The sequence below is a fragment of the Varanus komodoensis genome, unplaced genomic scaffold (assembly GCF_004798865.1).
Source record: "Varanus komodoensis strain SLA01 unplaced genomic scaffold, ASM479886v1 scaffold35, whole genome shotgun sequence".
Classification (NCBI taxonomy): Eukaryota; Metazoa; Chordata; class Lepidosauria; order Squamata; family Varanidae; genus Varanus; species Varanus komodoensis.
This window is the reverse complement of record NW_025335856.1, coordinates 237405-249806: the sequence shown is the minus strand read 5'-3', so window position 1 is coordinate 249806 and position 12402 is coordinate 237405. Positions and strand designations below refer to the sequence as shown.

General features: G+C 44.7%; 1 long non-coding RNA gene across 1 annotated transcript in view; it reads right to left on the bottom strand.

Annotated features, from left to right (window-relative positions):
• The window catches only part of LOC123028023, a 13322-nt gene extending 1741 nt beyond the window's left edge, over positions 1-11581 (bottom strand). Inside the window, exons 1-2 of the long non-coding RNA XR_006415613.1 lie at positions 11513-11581; positions 8838-8840 (exon numbers count right to left, since the gene is read on the bottom strand). This is a non-coding gene — a long non-coding RNA (uncharacterized LOC123028023). The remainder of the gene's footprint in view (positions 1-8837; positions 8841-11512) is intronic.
• Positions 11582-12402: the final 821 nt, after the last annotated feature.

Below are 12402 nucleotides of genomic sequence, written 5' to 3'. Positions count from 1 at the left end.
TAAAAAAGCACACACATACACCCCTTGATCAAGTGTATTTCTTACTCATCCCTACTTAGTACCACACTGAACATCATGATGTGAACACAATTAATGTATACAGCATTTGTTATAGACCTATTAGCCACACAGTAGCTTGAGTTGCCTTGCAGCCATGGTGGGTAGGAAGGGGTGAACTGAACACTTTCTCCACTTTCCACAAGTGGGATCAAAATCATCTCATCGAAACTGGTCTTGCCATTTCAAATGAAGCTTCCACTGGTGTCCTTCAGAGTGGGAAATGTGTCCTCTTCCCTCCACTTCTGTGAGGAAGAGTGGGGTAAAAATGTGTCAGCAATAGATATCAGCACCAACTGGCAATTTTATTGACAGCAATGGGCAAGAGAAAGGATTTTCCGTTTGCTTATAACTGCCCCCCCCCGGGGTGCTTTTCCCCCCATGGATGGAAAAGTTCTGGGGGAGAGGAAGGGCTGGAGTGATTGGTGGAAATGGATCGGTAGGAAAAAATAAAGCACCCCCTCTTCTTCCATCTCTAGCTATTCTTGCAGTTGGTTCTTGTAGCTCCTTCTCATTTAAAAAAAAAAAAAAAGATGAAGACACCTGCAACTGGAGTGTCAGGTTCACTCTTTTCACACACATTCTAAATAGACCCACAAAATTTACTAGCTGCACACACGCACGCACGCACGCACGCACGCACATGCACTACTAGTTTGATGAGAGGAAAGCCTTCCATTTTTTCCCAGAAGTACATGCTGGCCTAGTAAAAAGAAAAACTACCATTGCATTTCTGTGCTGTCATGGAGCAAGAGAGGAAATGAAATTTTTCTTTCTCCACAGTAACATAGAAATTAAATGAATTAGCACAACCTTCCCCAATCTTGTGCCTTCCAGACATACTTGGACTGCAACACCCAGAATTCCCAGTCAATGGTAATAGGATGGGAATGGGGATTCTGGGAGTTACAGTCCAAATGCCTCTGAAGGCCACCAGGCTGGGGAAGGCTGAACTAGTAAATGGAGAAATCCATTCCTCCTCTTGCTCTTGGGATCCCTGATCGCCCATGGTGAGTGGTCAAGTTAAACAGAAGGCTGCTTTAAGCACTCCTACCTTTGGTTGGATTGCTTTCATATAACCAGCCTAGACTATAATTTTACGTTCATAGGTCTTTCATTGGGTCCCACTGACACCTCAGGTATGGCAACTGGTGATGTAAGAGAGGGTCTTTTCAGAGGCAGAAGCAAACATTTAGAATTTCCTCTCCAGAGAGTCCTGCATAGTGCCTTGCTATCTTTCAGTGCCAGACCTTTTTATCTTTTCAGACTTTTTAGATATGCTGATTTTTTCCCATAGTGACATGGTATTGTCAGGGACTTTAACCCCAACTCACCTAAAGGTTCATTTGTCTAACCACAACAGAAAACAAGCCACCAGCAAGATTCAGAAAAACAAAAGCTATGTACTGATACATGCACACAACAATGCAGAGCAACCTGCTCCTTCTTCCAAGCCATTAGCAGTCCAAATGTTTTAATACCTTTTAGAACAGCTATTTCGGCCTATCCCCATCCATACATTGATCCCACCTTCTGTGCATTGTTAGCTATAATAAGTATGCCACATTCCACACTTCTCTTAACAGCGGACAGTTAAGCAGAAAGTTAGATGCCAAGTTATCACAGCTAAGAATGCTGTTTCAGCCGAACAGTTTCTATTACATCGGTGTTTCATTCATACACACAAATTTTGAATTTCTGTATGACTTGAGGGGCATTCTTTTGGATCGAGGCCTCTGCAATGTTATACAGTGTTCAAGCAGAGGGAATCAGAAATTTGTATCAGTATTTTTCCAGATTTCTACATTATTATGAGTATTCTTTTTTTATTTTTTTTAGTTAATGATTATTACTTTAAATAGTTGATTTTAATTCTGAGTTGTCCTGTTCTTCTAATGTTGAAGAACAGATTTATCAATATCTGAAAATATGCTTGCATGAGAAAATAATTGTGTTTTATTCTGAATTTATCATTAATTTGCTGCTTAAAGCAGAAAACCCAAACGGCACCTTTCCATGCTGGTAAAAATACAATAATGCGTAAGATGAGGTTTATTGTTCCCTCAACATCTTCTGCATAACTCACCCTAAATGAACTGGTAAATGTCTTAAAATCTATAAATACTGTTTCCTGAAAGAAGGGGATTTCTTAAGCCAGGACATACTAATGAGCAAGTTAATAGAAGGAGCCCATGTTACGTGATAACAAGATCCGAGGTCAACAGTGGCAAGAACTGGGTGACCTCTGATTTCAACTTCACCTTTTTGATTCTGTAAAGCAGCAGCAAAATAGCCAGCCCAAATTATGTTGTTTCCTAGAGCAAGCCTCTCAGGCACATGTACTCCATGCAAAACTGAACAGAGGTCTTGTTGTGTTAAGCATGGGAGAGGTTAGATCACATTAGATAGTGGCAGTTCAACTGTCACATTGTGCAACAGGCTTTCCAATAGATATAATAAATCATAGTTCTTGCATACAGCACCATGACTTTATTCGGATGGAGCACATATTCTGGGGGTATTTATTTGAGGGGGTATTCTGGGAAAGCACTGGGGGAAAACAGCACATGGTTTTATGTTCTGTATCACTCACACACACACACACTCACACACACTCACACACACCAATCAAGTGGATGTTCAGATATCTTGAGAACCCCCAAATCTTCATAGAAACAGAGACTGGCTAGATTCCAGAATCAATTCTTGGAGCGGGAGTAGAACCCACTCCAGCCACCAGGGTTCATCAGTTTGATATGAAGAGAAACCTCACACACATGGATGGCATGTGAATAGGTTCTGTATGGCCTGTCTGATGTCATGCATAATGTGGGGTCCCTCAACTGTCTGGCGAGAGCCCGTTCACACACAGGTTTATTTATTTATTATTTGTTAACAATATTTATACCCCATCCATTACAAGATGTCCCAGGACAGCTTACAACAATAAATCACAACACAACAAATACAATACTGAGCATGACAATGTCAAAAACCAATTAAAATAATTAATTATTAAAATAATAGGTAAATAAAAAGGCTTTTGCCTGGTGCCCAAAAGAATATAACATCAGTGCCAGGTGAACCTCTCTGGGGAGCGTATTCCACAGTTGGGGTGCCACCACAGAGAAGGCCCTCCTCAGGGTATTCACCCTCCTAACCTCCTTCAAGAAGGGTTCCCAGAACAGGGCCTCTGCCTCAGATCTCAAGGGGCAGGAGGGCGTATAAGGAAGAAGATGTTCCTTCAGGTATCCTGGTCCCAAGCCATTTAGGGCTTTAGAGGTCAACACCAGCACCTTAAATTGGCCCTGGACTTCAATCGGCAGGCAGTGTAGTTCTCTGTGTCCGCTCTGTCAATCCACGCCCCTGCTTGCTTCATGGTTTTCCACAATGTAAAAGGGCATTATCAGTAGTCTTTGCCACAACTCTCTAAGCTAGAGTTATTCTTCCCATACTGCAGGTAAGGAAGCTGTGCCTGAAAGGAAATCGGTTGGCCTAAGACACCAGCAGTGCAACCCCGTAAATATTTATTCAGGTCCTGCTTTTTCGTAAGAACTGCAAGATTTGAACTAGGTCCTACTTTCTTTGTTATTCTCTCTCTTCTGGGACACAGTATCACACCAGCACTTCAGAGATTAGCAGCCAATCCTATACATGTTAAGTTGGAAATAAACTCTATTCGGTTCAAGGGGTCTTGCTCCTAAATATACTTGCACAGAGTTGCAGGTTTGGCAGCATTTCTGTCTAGCAGCAGTAGCAAATTCAAGAGCAAACAGGCTCCAGTATGGCACTCACCCTCACCTTCCTACACTCCGTTTTCCCCAGGCATTTAAAACCCATCATTTCCCTGCTGTTAATCAGCCAAGCATTTATTATTGCCTGAAAGGAGATCCCATTAGTGATTCATATGCTTTATCACACAAATCACAGAATGTTACACTCAAATCTGGAAAAGACCCAACAACAATTAATAGAGATGCCTTTTAAATGAGATACATTTAAGGAGAAAAAGGTAGTCCATGGGGTGGCGGAGAGGATAAGGCAGTTAAACATAGGATTGTTGCAAAATTTGGGCTTGAGATTTGAGACATGGGAACTAAAAAGGGAACCTGAAATTAGGAAGCAAGCATGTAAGTGGGGAGAGGAGCTTACAGTTCAATGATGTCCACAGAAGATTTTATTTTATTTTGTTTTCTCCTTAAATTATTCAAATTCTATTTATTTCAAATGTTTAGGTCACCTTTGTGGGCAGTTTTCTCTCAGGGTGGGTTACAGAACATAAAATGACATAAAGCCGTAATTCCAATAATATAAGATTATTTAAAATAAGAATACCAAATGCCAAAAATATCAAGGAAAAGCACTAAGCAGTGCCATTGCAGGTCTCTTCAGGGACAATGTAAACAAGATAAAATCCATTGAATTAAACATTTAACTAAGCCTAATGTAAAATTGAACATCATAGCAGCAGTGGAGGACAGGAGAGACTAAAGCCAAAGACAGGTCCTGAAATGCAAAAGAAAGGGGCCAGTCAGAATAGGACAACTACAGCCTAAGCTCTGCAGCTGAAAAAGTCTTGGCCCAGTAGGACAATCTGGTGCAACTGGGACTTCTCCAGCGTGACGGGAATCGGGCCTCTGATGTGAGAAAGAGAAGAGAATCCGTCAAATTACAGGCAGTAGAGCTCCTCTGTCTGTTCTCGCCCAATGGCTGCCACATCTTCCCTAGGAGATGCCCTGCAGCACCGAGAGCTGGTGTTGCTCTGAGTGACATTGCATTCGCTCATCCCACCACCCAAAAAAGATGATGCTACATTGTGACACTGGAGCACTGTGTCTGCGCTGGTGGGGAATGGTGGTTCCCAAGAGGAAACATAAAAATATAGAAACAGAGCGAGTCAAAAGGGGTCTCCTGGGCCATCTAGTCTGACCCTGGCTCCAGCCAGCTCCACTCATGACATGCCCACCATGTGCATGTCAAACAGACCGTTTTCTATCTTTGCCACTGAGGCACCAGGGCCAGCCAGGCTGTTGTGGGGCCAGCACTGTCCATGAACTCATGAATGCCAGGAACTCACGAATGCCAAGAAAATAAAATCCAAGTTTTAAAAGGGGCAGGAAGGGAAAATCACACACAATTGCTGCCTCCAAAATATGGCAACATACCTCAAAAACCTTCCATCTCCCCATGGAAATTCACCAAAATGTCTCCTTCACAACCTGCAAATAAAGCAGTGGATTTGAGGAGGGCGGGGGCATTTTGCCTCAGCTCTAAAACCAAACGTCTTTCTTGTCCACTGCTGGAAGAGGAATGGCTTTCTAGCCCACAGTATCCCTGAGGCCCAGTTTGCAGCTAAGACGGCAAGCGTGTGCCTGACCTGCACCTTTTCAGACGGCAAGTGTCTGAGGGCATTTTTAGGCAATTCGTTTATTGTGCCCTTGTGTCCTCACAGAAGTTTGCAGGTCCTTTACAAGACACCTTCATGCTCCCAGGACCACTCTCAAATTTTCCAGTCACTTTTGCAATATTTTTAAGGGCAGTGTACATTTAGTATTTTCCTAGACAGCACCATCTTTTGCCACAGAAGCCTGTTGTGATTTTGTGGGTTGCGAGGAAACCTTGGGTGAAGGAGCCTTTGGGTGAATCCTCCCACCAAAAAAAAAAAAAAAAATGGAGACGCCTCAGTGAACTGCTGGGTCCAATGCCTCACGTGGAGAAGTCCCAGTTGCACTTGACTAAATGCAGCTCTGCACATAGCAATTCCCTGGAGCTGGCGACTAGAACCTTACCTCCTGACTTCATTTTCCATACAAAGGGCTTTTTTTCTGGAGGGAGGAGCATTGAGCCATGTAAGTCCCTACCTGCACTCTGCTGTGGTAGAACATAACGTAAAGCTTGCTTCTTTATTACATATCTGGGGTTCCACATTCTTCCATTCCTTTCCAATACTGCATTGATAATTGCTTTCCCCCCACTCTCACTGGATAGGGAAACAGAAGTGCCCAAGCTGGTTCCTACTGGGTCAGGTCTGCTTATTTATTTATTATTATCTATTTATTAAAAGCTTTTGTATGCCATCCTATTATACAAGATCTCAGGACAGCTTACAATTTTTAAAAGGACAATTAAATAACAATATCAATAATAAAACAGAACAAAACAATAAACCAAACAGAGCGACTAAACTAAAAACACTAGGCAGGTCTAGCATGCCTAAGGACATCCAGAGAGTTCAATGCTGAGGCAACACTGGAACAAAGAACTTTCTGGCTCTTCCTGAAAAAGGGCAGCCAGAGGGAAGGCCAAGTTCTCACAGGTGACTGCAGTGCAAGGAAAGAACAGGGTCCAGACAAGGATCTCGGTAGTATGTGTGGTTAGAAAGAGCTGGCATGAAAGGCCAAGAAGAGGAAGAGGAGGAAGTAGTAGTAGCAGTGGGGGAAAGTGTAAGGAAAAGGGTATATCGAAGCCTGTGCTGACATTGGTACGCCACCATTCATTAGCCACTGGAATGATCCTTGAACACTTGAAAAGACTTGAATATTAATAATAACGTGACAGTGTTTGTTTTTCAGTTAAATGAGTAATTAATCAAACTTGCCATGAAAATTGCACAAGCAAATCCATACACAAAAATCCGGGCTCATCCCAGACCAAGAAATCTTTGCTGTTATGACACTGACAGCCATAGCAAGTATAATCAGGGATGAAACTCAACTCCTCACTCCTATTTGTTTTCTCTTAAAGAGCAGCTTCTCTTATCTCCTGCTTCTTGTTTCCTTCCATTCAGACATATTCCTCCCTCTTTTACCTCGAAAGACCCCTATTCCTTACCCAACCCAGCAACCTGGCCCAGAGACCACTGCTGAGTGGTCACCAAGGACATAGAAGTTGGTCATCTTACAGTAAGAAAATCTGGCAACCAAACAGCGGCTCAGACTTCCTTCAAAAGTGCAGTAATGCTGGAATGGCCTGGGGGAAGCGACCCTTTCCATTCAGGACAAGGAACAGTTAGCATGTTTGGTGAGGCATAGAACATGTAGGGCAGATATTAAAAATCGGTCCCAGCAGTCTGTGTGTGACACCTTGATCAAAAAAACACTGAAATGGGAGGGACTGCGCCTGAGGGGAATGACCGCAGAGACCTTGCCGTGCACTCGCTGGCCTGGGAGCAGCCACACTGCTGCAGGGCGACACCTGTCATGGCCTGTCATTATTTGTGCTGTTCTTTCCCTTCACTTTTGTGGTAATTTGTGGCAATTGCCAAGAATGGCCCAAACAAGTTCCACGGAGCGTTTATGTCTTTCGGCAGTGTTCCACATCCTAGGCCCCTCCTGACTTTGGCTCGGTCATCCCTTGAGCTGGTGGAAAGTTTAAAATGTTGAATAAGGATAGGGAAATAGGTTCAAACCTCTTCTCAGACATGAAGCTCCCTGGGTGACCTTGGGACTATCACTATTTCTCAGCGCAGCCTACCTCACATGGTCGTTATGAGGAGGGTAACGTGCGAAAGGGGAGAGTTGCTTTGAGCTCTTTCGAGGAACAAAACAATACAACATTATGTATTTATTTACATACATGTGTACTTGTTTATTTAAGGTAGGTTAAACTCTTTCAACATCTGTGCACAATACTCCCATGTTATGCACTTTATAATATTATACTTTATACATAGAGTGAGGAGTAGTGGTGAGGGTGTTGTAATGGGGACCCAGGAGCTCTGGGTTGTAGTTACTACTCAGCTATAAAGCTCCCTGGGTGATGCACTCTTAGCCCACCCTACTTCACAGGATTGTTGTTGTGAGGATAAAATGACCAAATAGGGACTAGGACCCAGATCTCCCAGCTCCCCCTTCAAACACATGACACTGGCTCTGTTCCATGAAGGTTCCCTTCATTCCCAGTCAAAAACCAGAGGAAGGAGCTCATGAAAACTGGTTCTTGAGGCTCGTGGGGTCCCAGTTCATACTAGAGACTCCCTACATTATAGAGAGGCTGGTACCGGCCACTCATTCCTGCTTCTGAAGGAAGGGCTACTCCAGTTTAATGTCCGAATGAGGCGCTGCATCCTTATTGGGCCTGTCCTGTTAAACATTTCTTCCCTCACCTTGAAAGCCACTGCACAGCTCTGCCATGCACTTCAGACCTCTTTATGATCTTGTTCCTGCCACCGCTGTCCTTCCTTCGTCCTTCACCCCCTGTTCTGCCAGTGCCCCTCTGAGAGTGGTGGAAAAGGCCCTTTCCTCCCCTTAATGCCTCCTGCACTGCAAGAAGCCAAGTCCCGGGCACAGAGAGCAGGCTGATTACGATCTTTCGTTCTAATTTACTTCTTCCCTCCACTGGCTCCTTCTTGCCTAGGGGTCTTCAGGCCCCTTCTTGGGAATGAACTTGTAACTGCCTGTCTCCCCCAACCCCTCCCCCCCCCACGCACTACTAAGGTGCTTGATGTGGACAGTGATTTGATGTGGAAAGCGATAACCTTTCCCGTGCTGCTGAGGGCTCTGTGCTCCGCTGGACTGGAGAGCTACATCAGGGGACAGGCTCAGGCATCTGCTTTCAGCCTGTCAAGAGAGCATGAATTCTCCTGCCTGTCGTGAGGCTGGCACTCCTTCCCAAAGAAAGCAATCTGTCTAGCAGATACTACGAACCTCTTTATTCTAAACAGCTATACATGTAAGTTCGAAACAGGATAGAAAGTTGACCCCTCGCTCTGGTGAACTTTAGCCCACACTTTGCTTATGAACCCTCCGTGGTCGCACCCCCGGAGGTGGGGCACTGTGAACTCTCTCTTGTCCTTGTTCAGTCAATCGGGATTCCAGCTGCACCAGTCTGCGCATGCGTCTGTGAGAATGAGCATCCTCAAATCCCGCTTGCTCCTTATCAGTTTGGTTCTCACACTCTATATCAGAGTTCATTCCCTTGTTTACCCATAAATTGCCCTGTTCCTACACCTCCATTTTGTCTTCTTTCAGCACCTCCCTATCCAGCTCTGTCTTACTCCTACCATCTGTGAGAGTGGGGTGCGAAGTTTGTTCTGCTGGAACCAGAAATAAAACTTCACTGACACTCTGGTTCTCATGAGAATTTTCCTCCCCTTGTGCTCGCATAAGAGACTCTTCTGAGCGTGCACCCTAGCCATGCTCTCCCATCTGATTTTATCGGAGTATTCACAAGCAAAGTTAGATCTGAATCTGGAATGAAAGTAAGCCAGCTCCTCACCCTGATTTCAGAACAAGGTCCCTGCAGAACACCCACATCCAGAGGAAGACTGGCCACTTATACCTTGAATAGTCTAACAGAAGGGAAATAAGCATGTGCTGTTTTTTATGCAGAGAAAAAAATATCCCCCTGTTGACATTTCCTTGGCTTCACAACTACTCAAGGAACAGGAGCCGTGTTCTCCTTTGCTGCTGGTTATCCGGGTCCTCTGGAGTTACTCAGCCTCAGTCAGGATGGGCCTAGCAGGTTTTCCAGCCTATCAATCGTCTATCAGACATTTCTGTCTTTCCCAGATTGTCCTTAGTCCACTTGACTCAAGCCAGTTTTGAGAGGTTGTTTGATTTCTCTTAGATAAGAAACAAGTGACATTCAATAAGCGTTGTGGATTTTCATTCTTGCCCAGAATGTGCCATAAATATGTGCCATAAATATGTGCCATAAATATGTTGGTTTCAATGCACCATAAGAGGATCCACAGGCACCCATAAACAGGTCCCGAGCATGCACTTTCCCATGCTCAGAAGTTTCATCCACAAGCTGAGGCTGCACAAGCCTGGTCAGCTGGTCATCTATAGTCTCACTAGCCCTTGGTGCAGCAGGTGCAGCAGTGGGCTAGACTAAGCCTCCAGCAAGGTGGGGCCAAGCTGCCATCTAAGGCTTTACGGAATCTGGCACCTCACCCACTGGGGATGGGAAAGTCTGTCACTCTCATTTTCTCTCCTATTTGAATTCTTAAAATCACAAGTATTCTCTCTCCCAGAATTGAAGAACTTCACCAAAGTTGGTAAATGTGGATCAAACATCAATGGAAAGGAAATCCCCAGTTGCACCAGCCACATTCAAGAGGCACAGCTATTCCCAGCATGGAAGGGTGTATGAGGTGCCTGCCTGTCATATAGTTGCCAAAAATGAGGAACCTGTCAAAACTAAAAGAGAAATTGAAAAGAGCATGTGCACAATTCAGTGTTCGATTACTTCTAATTGCAAGGTACTCAAAAGTGAGCATGGACGGACAGAAGAATATGTCAGGTTTGGTTTGCCTGACATTCCTTTATTTTTTCAAGTTGTTTTTTGTCCCAAATATGGAGAATTTTGCAAATCTTGGCAAAAGGTTTTCAAAATTGAAATCCTTACCCATTCCTACATCTCTCCTTCCTGAGTTGGCTGCTGCAGTGCCCCCTCCTGGCCAGCAGTGGAAAGTGGCACCAGAGCAGGTCAGTGGCTCCCTCTCCTGACAAGCTGCCACTGTGGTCACTCCCAAAATTGTCTGCCACTGTGCTGGAGTCGTGGCTTGGAGGCCTGTGGGCCCCTCACATTGCAGAACATACAGAGTGGTGTCCATGCAGAAAAAAGGCTGCAGCCTCAAATTTCTGTTAAAAGGTTTCCAATAAATCTCCCTGTGTTTCATTCTCTCTGTCTCCCTGTTTAATCACAGATAGTAAATACCTTCCTTAAAGCTGTACAGCCTGACGTGAAAGTAGGGGAGGTTTATTGTTCATTTCTCCAGACCTGAAGTATGCTGCTTCCAGGGGTGTGTGGACTACTCCCCATCCCAACAAACACACACAGGCCGCCTGTTTGCTTTCAGTGTACAAAGCAAGCGCACATACTCAGGATCTCTTTGCTCATCAGACAGAAGCTCTTGAGTCTGTACTGTTGCTTCAGGTGCTTGTGGGTCAAGGTCCAGGTGGACACAGCTGAGCATCTGCGGGGCCCACAGGGCATCAGGATGCCTCAGCCACGGCCTTGCCCATCTCCTCACTTTCCTCCTTTCCCATTCCATTGCCCCGACTTTAAAAGTAATTGTATTGACCCCACCCCCCCATTGAGTGCAGCATGGCTGAAGCTGCTACCGCTGCTCTCTGCCATCCAATCTACCTCTTTGATGGGATTGCTGAATCTTATATGCATAAAGGGGCAGAGAAGCTTCTGCCAGGCCCCTTTCTCTTCCTCTGCCCCTCTGTGCAGCCACCGGCACAAACGCACAGCACAGAGGGTTTCCAGGGAGACACCAAGGCTTCCCTCCTCTTCGAAATTGCTAGGCTGTGATCCGCACAAGCTTCACAGTTTGTTATATTGGGGAAATAGAAGAAACAATCACATCCTGCCACCTAGATGCTGGCAGGAATGCGTATGCATTATATAACAAATATAAATGCAGAATGGGGTGCATAACAGTACCACTTTGCCTAGCAGTCACAGTGATGAGGTTTCACAAAGCAGAGTAAGTTAAAACAACCTAGAGCAACCTTCCCCAACCTTGTGCCTTCCAGATATATCTCGACTGCAACACCCAGACTTCCCAGACCTGCTGGATGGGAGTTGCAGTCCAAATGCCTCTGAAGGCCACCATGCTGGAGAAGGCTGACCTAGACTATGACCCAGCTGGGCCCAAGGCTTTCCTAAAAAAGGATGCAGGACCCATGCACAGAAGCATCCCTGTATGGCTCTTCCTTCCTTCCCATTGGCAGTGATGAAGAATATTCATTCAGACTCCATATTTCCCATAAGAACTGTATTTGAATCCTCCATGTCAAAAGGGAATTCATTCTCCAAGAGGCAATACTTCTGGAGTAAAAAGAGCACCATCCATTGATCCATGCAGAAGAAGGAGGTGTCAGCTGGTTTGGGGAAAACTTGGGGTTTGCAGTAGCAGACACAAATCTTTAGGGGGAAAAACACTCTAAAGAGACACTCAAAAACAGCTCAAAGAGATCCACACTCATGCCCAGTGGCTATAAAATATGAGGTGATTGCTGGTGGACAGGGATGGAATACACAAAATAAAGGGTGAATTTCCTTGAGGGTGTCTTTCTTTTTTCTTTGAAAACAAAAAGTGCAGTGACTGGGGTCACTGAGGGTGCTGAGCTATTTAACATCACAGAGCTTTCAGGGCAAAAGCAGGTCACAAGGTGATGGTGTTGAGAATGTTGCCTATCAACCAAGAAGAGAGAGATAAGTTTCCTTTTAGCCTGTGTTTTTGTATAAAAAGACTAGCACTGTGTTTTGCAGAAGTGGTGGTCTATTTTGGCAGAGTTCCTTAAAATTATCACAGAGTTGGATGGGATCTTGAAAATATCACCTGTTCACAAGGTGATAGCAATCTTTCAGCTCTAGGGTCAACATCCA